The 6,281-nt window shown below is 54.6% G+C and overlaps 1 protein-coding gene across 6 annotated transcripts in view; it reads right to left on the reverse strand.

Moving 5' to 3' along the window:
* The window catches only part of ARHGEF10 (Rho guanine nucleotide exchange factor 10), a 71,735-nt gene extending 67,578 nt beyond the window's left edge, over positions 1-4,157 (reverse strand). For all 6 annotated transcript variants that reach the window (XM_072950569.1, XM_072950568.1, XM_072950567.1 and 3 more), the window contains exon 1: positions 4,073-4,157. The gene's annotated coding sequence lies outside the window, so the exon portion shown is untranslated. The remainder of the gene's footprint in view (positions 1-4,072) is intronic.
* Between the last annotated feature and the right edge of the window lie 2,124 nt (positions 4,158-6,281).

Here is a 6,281-nt window from a genome sequence, read left to right on the forward strand (position 1 = left end):
TTAAAAACGCATGAGAACAAAACAACACTGAATGTATGTCCTCAGGAGAGAAAGCCCCAACGGGATCACTGGCAGGCGCACACAGCCTCCTCACCTTCCAGGAGTCCTCGCCCTTCCTCCTGCAAATGGTGGAGAAGGGGGCGCTCTCCAGGGCAACCAGAAGATGCTCCCTGAGGCCTGGCTCTCCTCCGGGCAAAGACAGGCTCAGGGACCCACACTCCGGAGGCAGCTCCGCCTCCCCCTGCAGCCCTCGGGCTAGCTCCCAGGTATCTCCGGCGCCTGGCAGGACGCCGCCCTCTCGTTCCTTCCTGTGAAGTCACCGGAGCGGAGCGTGTCTAAACGTTTTTCCAGAACAGAGGCTGGCGGCCAGCCCAGCGGGCTCCCAGGCTCTGCTCCACGTCCGCCCCTCCAGGCCCTGGACTCTGGGCCACAGACAGAGACCCGCGTCCTCTGCAGACCCCAGGACCTGACGGCACGGGTCTGATTTTAGCGCCACTGAAAAGCGGTGAAGATGGAGCACTGACCCTCCAGCACCGCTCTGGGCCAAGCGCTTCTGCTGAGTCCACAGAACCGCGGGCGAGGCCAGCCCGGCTTCTCTGACAGACACGCGTCAGCAAGGCCGCGTGGCCTGCTGAGTCCAGCGCTCGAGGACAAAACTTCGATCAAGTTCCTACCATTCTGCAGCCAGAGGGCTGGCCGAGCCAGGAGCCACGTCCACGTCCCCAGCAGGAGCGGGAGGCCCCACACCCAGCCCGCCGCTCCCGCCGCCAGGCTCAGACCTGCACACGCCGTCTGTAACAGGCGCCAGATTCCTTCCACCACAGCTCAGCGCTGCGCACACAGGCGCAGGCTCCGGCTCCGGACGGGGATCACGGGCGACTCTGGAATCCCTGGGCTGTGTCTACACCTGCCCACACGGGACCGTCCGACACCGCAGCCAGTGCCTACCCCCTGGAGCCCTCCCCGCTGCCGCTGGAGTGACTCAGAGCCCGGCCCGGTCCAGCCGAGGAGCAGCCCTCTCCGCGTGTTGCAAAGGCCGCCGCGTCCTCCCCGAGACCGAGGCCCTGCAACCCTCGAAGACAGAGACCCAGTAACCCTCAGCACAGAAGCCACCTTCCAGCTCCATGTTCTCACAGCCTCTGAAGTCGGCATCACCTGTCTCTCCTTCCTTCACAGAAATAACGCAAGGAACAGAATAAAACAGCAAGAGTGCACAACACACCCTCATCAAAATGTGAGTCCTGTGCCATCAAACTGTCATCAACACATGTGTCAGCTCTGACGCTCCCCACCAGTGAGCAACGGCACAACTTCAAAATCCAGTCTGCGTTTGACTGTGGAGTTTGAATGGCCACGGCGCTTTCCAAAAAAACAAAATGACAAGGATGTCCACACGTGAGGTCTGGTCCCCCACAGCCAGACAGCCTGCCCGGGGCCCAGGAACAAACAGCAAAACCTCCATCCACGAAGCAAAGCCCAGGCCCTCAGACCCAGACACACCTCACGTGCGGAAGGTCCTGGGCTCCGTGGAGCCGTCAGTGCACAGAGAATGCCGGCATCCCCACCTCTTCCTCTTGTCTCCCCCCTAAAACCCCCAGTTCAGGAGTCACAGGGGACTCAGATGGGTCCCCTTGTCCGGTGGGACCACGATGGTCACTCCTGCCTATGAGCCGTCTCCACAGTCCCTTTCACAAAGGCCACCGCAGGGCTTTGGATGCTGTATTTTACTTTAAAAGACAATTTCTAGCATCAGAAAGCAGCCAATGGAAGAGAAAAATGTTGAACTTAAAAACAATTTTTTTTAATATTTAAAAAAAATCTTTTGAACTTTGTGTAATAAAACCATGAAACACCAACAACGCACAGAAAGCACCTTCTGCCAGCAGGTACTTTTAGTAACAGAAAGAACAGGAAATGAAAGAACAACACTAGGGCCAGGACTGGTCATTTTTATAATGAAAATTTTGAAAATGTGTACACAAAAGCAAAGAAAGGAGCAAAAATGAACTGTGAGGCCTGGATCTTTGAAAAGCCTGAGTCGGGGAGGAGAGAGAGAATGAGGGGACGGGGGTGCGGGGGGACCGGTGCTGCAGAGGAGGGTCCTTTCCAGCTCTCCTGGCCTCACTGCTCACAGGGCAGAGCCAGGCCACCCCCAGTGCAGGCCCTACCACACATCTGCAGAGCACGGTCATGGCCTCAGCTCTCACACCCTCAGCACCTGGGTGACCGAACTCCCCTCTGTACTCAAAGCCCCCAGAACGTTCCCCTCCTCCTCCAGAAGTCCCAACTGAGAGCTGTAACCTCGTAAACGTTTAACACCTATGTTCCCCGTCTTCTTTCACTCTGATCACGTCTGTACCGGTGCAAACTCTGCACGATGTATGAAGTACACACAAATATGCTCTGAATTCATCGTTGCCGCCTTTCTGTTCGGCCCTGTGCGTCACTCACAAGGAGTCTGTCACCGACAGAGGACAGAGCCAGTCTCCACATTTTCATTTTGCTCCAACGTACGCAGAACACCCTTTGTTTAAGATGCCTTTTCATACTCTTGCCCTCTAGCAACGTCCTAAGTGAGTAACCTGAAGTTCTGCAGGTGACCTGACTCACCCAGGGTCGGGTGAGCAGTTCCAGACCTCAACCTGGGGTCGAAACTCCAAGCCCCTGCAGCCACCAGAATGCCTCTGTCACCAAGAACTTCTTAAGAGTCTTCCAACCTCACCACAAAAAACTAGGGAGAAGGAGAGGGTGTAGCTCGGTGGTAGAGCGTATGCTTAGCTTGCATGAGGTCCTGGGTTCAATCCTCAGTACCTCCAATAAAACAAAAAAAACTTTTAATGCAAAGAAAACGCAGCATGTCAAAATATCAAGATGACAAATTTGGTTAAAACTAGAAGGTCAAGCTCAACTTTTAAAAGGATAAAAAGCTATTTTGAATAACTGGTTTCACCTCATCCCTGTCTATAATGTGCTGTGATAACATCAGGCCTGTGTGGACATTAATCAGTTATGAAACAGCACCTTCAAGGAGTGACTTTTCTTATTGACCTGAAATCATGAAACCATGAAAGTTACATCTGACTGTAAAGAGTCACTCAGTCACCTGACTGCAGCTGTGGTCACTTAATCACATCCTAAGGCCAATCAAGTAAACACTGTGAGAGCTTAAGGGGGCAATCATGTTTCAAAATTACGCAGAGTAAATCTCATCTTTCCTGTCTAATAAAAGTCACTTCCTATAAAACAGAAGTTCAGAATATATAAGCAATAAATGAACAGTGACAATGTTATCCATTGCAATGGTCCACCTGGAGGGATATTACGTAACTCTTGCACAAAATCCACAAAGTTGACAGAACACTGACAGCTACTCCATTTTTACTTTGTGGCTCAACTCCAAAGTGTTGCCAGGAGGGGACGATTCAGGCATCTGCCGACCAGTTTCTGGAGCCGTGGGTAGACAGGGGCGAGAGGAAACACACACAGGTTTTTAAAGTGGTAAGTTTTTTCACCCTCGAGCAGGCCAAGGACCTCTGCCTCTATAGGTAAGTATAAATCTCTGTGCCCACCCTTACACCCCGACTAGCCATGGCTCATGCAACCGCATGGGGTCGCGTGGACCCCAGGCCGGCCTGCGGTCCCTCCAGCACAGAGCTCACAGCCGGGGTTCTCGACCAACCCCGTTATCCCCGGACCCACGGTAAGTGGGCTGCCCCGAGGCCTCGGCTCCGGCACCCGCACTGTGCGTCCGGGGCAGGGCGCACCCCGAGGTGTCCTCGCGCCTCCCACAAAACCTGGGGTGGGGAGGCAGCCCGGACTCGGCGGGGCGGGGGGACTTGGCTAGCTCGGGGGCAGATGGGCAGAAGTGCAAGCTTCACAGGAAAAAATAAAACTCCGAGTCCCCGCGGGCGGCTCGCTGGAGGCGCGGTGCAAGGGTCCCCATCCGTCCCCGGCCCGCTCTCACCCTGCAGGACCCCTGCGCGCCCCCGCCCTCTCTCACCTGCAGGACCCCCGCCGGCCCCCACCGGCTCCCACCCCGCAAGACCCCCGCCCGGCCCTGGCCCGCACTCACCCTGCAGCCGGGACCGGACCCCCGCCCGCCGTCCCTCCGAGCGCCCCTCTCCCCGCCCGGCGTCGGCCACCGGGATGCGCCCGGCCCCGCCCATAAGGAGGCCGTCCCACCCCCACGCCGTGATTGGCCGGATTGGGCGGCCTCCGGAGCCCATTGGTTGCCGCGCCTGCCCATTCCTCGGCCGCGCCCCGCCCCGGCGCCCGCGCATTCCTGCGGAGCCACGTGGCCGCCTGCGCCCCCTCCTTCGGCCCAACGCCCCGCCTGGCTGCGCACGCGTGGGCGCGGGGCGCGGGGCCCGACTCCCAGAGTCGGGTCTGTTCCGCGTGGAGCCCCCGGGCTGTTCACGCGTGGACAGGGGCCGCCGGGCAGGCCACCTCCCAGCGTCCCCCAACCCCTATCCGGGTCCCCACAGCATCCACCCCTTCCCTTCGCAAGCCGGCCCTGCCTGCAGGGCGTTCCTGGCTCCTCCGAAGGTCAGCTGCGCTCAGACCCGCCAACTCTTGGGAGTTTGGAAGTGCAATGATTTCACACATTACCGAGGCACTTGTAAAGCTTGCCTTTTGCTGGAAAGCGCCCATTTTCCCCGGTATCTTTCAGGTGAGCGTGGATTCTAGAATTCCACACCTTCTAAGAGCGTCATGCTGTTGGAGGAGAGCGCGACCCTTGGCTCCGCCCTTGAAGGCATAGTGCTTATTAGGCCTGGAAAGCGTTGCTGTGCTGTGAACCCATCTGAGGTTAAAACCTACCCGAGTGTTTGGTTCCTCCCAGGAGCGCCTAAGATGAGCGAGAATTCCCTTCTGTGCTCTTGGAGTGGTTTGCCAGGAGCATTTCTCTGCTTTATAATCTTAAAAAAGGAAGCATATTATTGTTATAAGTTCTGCTAGATGACAAAACGTGAGATAAAGCAACTTTAACAAGGATACAAACCAAAATAACAGCTGAAGAATATTATCTGTTACCTGGTGACAGGGTAAACAGACGAGTCACACCCTAGGCTCCTCTCCCATCTCCTGCCAAACCTCTCAATCATAGAAGTAATTTAAAGTCAGCATTTTAAAACGCCAGACGTCTTAAAGCTGTCGGGGGCCGTGCACTAGGCTTGCAGAAGGAAGACAACAGGGCTAAATGCCACAAAGCTAATTTAAACATTAAGTGTCCTCAAAGCCCCCACCCTCTGTAGAAGTTCTGCCCTGCAGATGGTGGCTGATGTAAATCACAGCTAACATACAAAGACGAAAATGCCTGGGAAATGGACAGTAGCAGGTAAGGTAATATTTTAGCAAATTTATTATCAGCATTTGCTAATTTTATGGAGATGGGCTGAGCCATCTTTAAATGCTATTTCAGACCCACCTCAGAGCACACTGTGAAGATACTACAGCCTGAACCAGCTGAAGAGGATGCTTCCTCTCGGTGACTTTAACAATCTCTGCTGCTAGGGGCTTCCAACAGCTTATTCAAGTCTCCTGCCCAGTTTTAATAGTCACGGTGGATAGAGGTAGAAAGACCGAGTAAGTCAGGTCTAGGTCACCACAAAGACCCGGATGCTCGTGTTTCTGGTCGAGCAGAACACAAACAAGAGGGAAATGGCACCAGCGTGTATGGGTTCAACAGTCGAGTCGATTTGCAGATCCTATTGTGGTTTCTAACACTAATAAAATCCTGTGTGACTCACACAAGTCCCTGAGCTTCTGTGTAACCATCTAGAAAGTGTGACTAATAGTAGCTACATCATAGACAAGAAATTTAGGAGAGAGAACCATACAAAGGACCCGTGTGCCATCCAGCAGGAGTAGACGTTCGCTAAGCCGTAAAGTAATTTGGGTCCATCTTCTTCTTTTTTCTTTTTTTTCTTTTCAGGAGCAAACAAACATATTGATTCACTCTCTGATAGATTGCTCCCCTGTTTTTAAAACATAAGGAAGTACAAGAGGCTGCTATGGTGGCACCGTTTTCCACCTAGAAATCACGTTATTGTGGACCCTGGGGACAGGACCGTAGCACCATCAAAACTCGGGGAGCTTCCCATTTCCACACTGGATGCACTGACCTCTACACACAGGGCCACCAGGAAGGGCAAAGGGGTGGGACACCGGGGCGATGCCGAAGAGGGTGGGGCACGAGGTTGGGGCAGAAAGAGCTCTGACTGAAGCCTCCAGTCCCGTCTAGTTTATTCTAGTGTTCTTCAGATACATCAGTGTTTTCATAA

The sequence above is a fragment of the Vicugna pacos genome, chromosome 26 (assembly GCF_048564905.1).
Source record: "Vicugna pacos chromosome 26, VicPac4, whole genome shotgun sequence".
Taxonomy (NCBI): Eukaryota; Metazoa; Chordata; class Mammalia; order Artiodactyla; family Camelidae; genus Vicugna; species Vicugna pacos.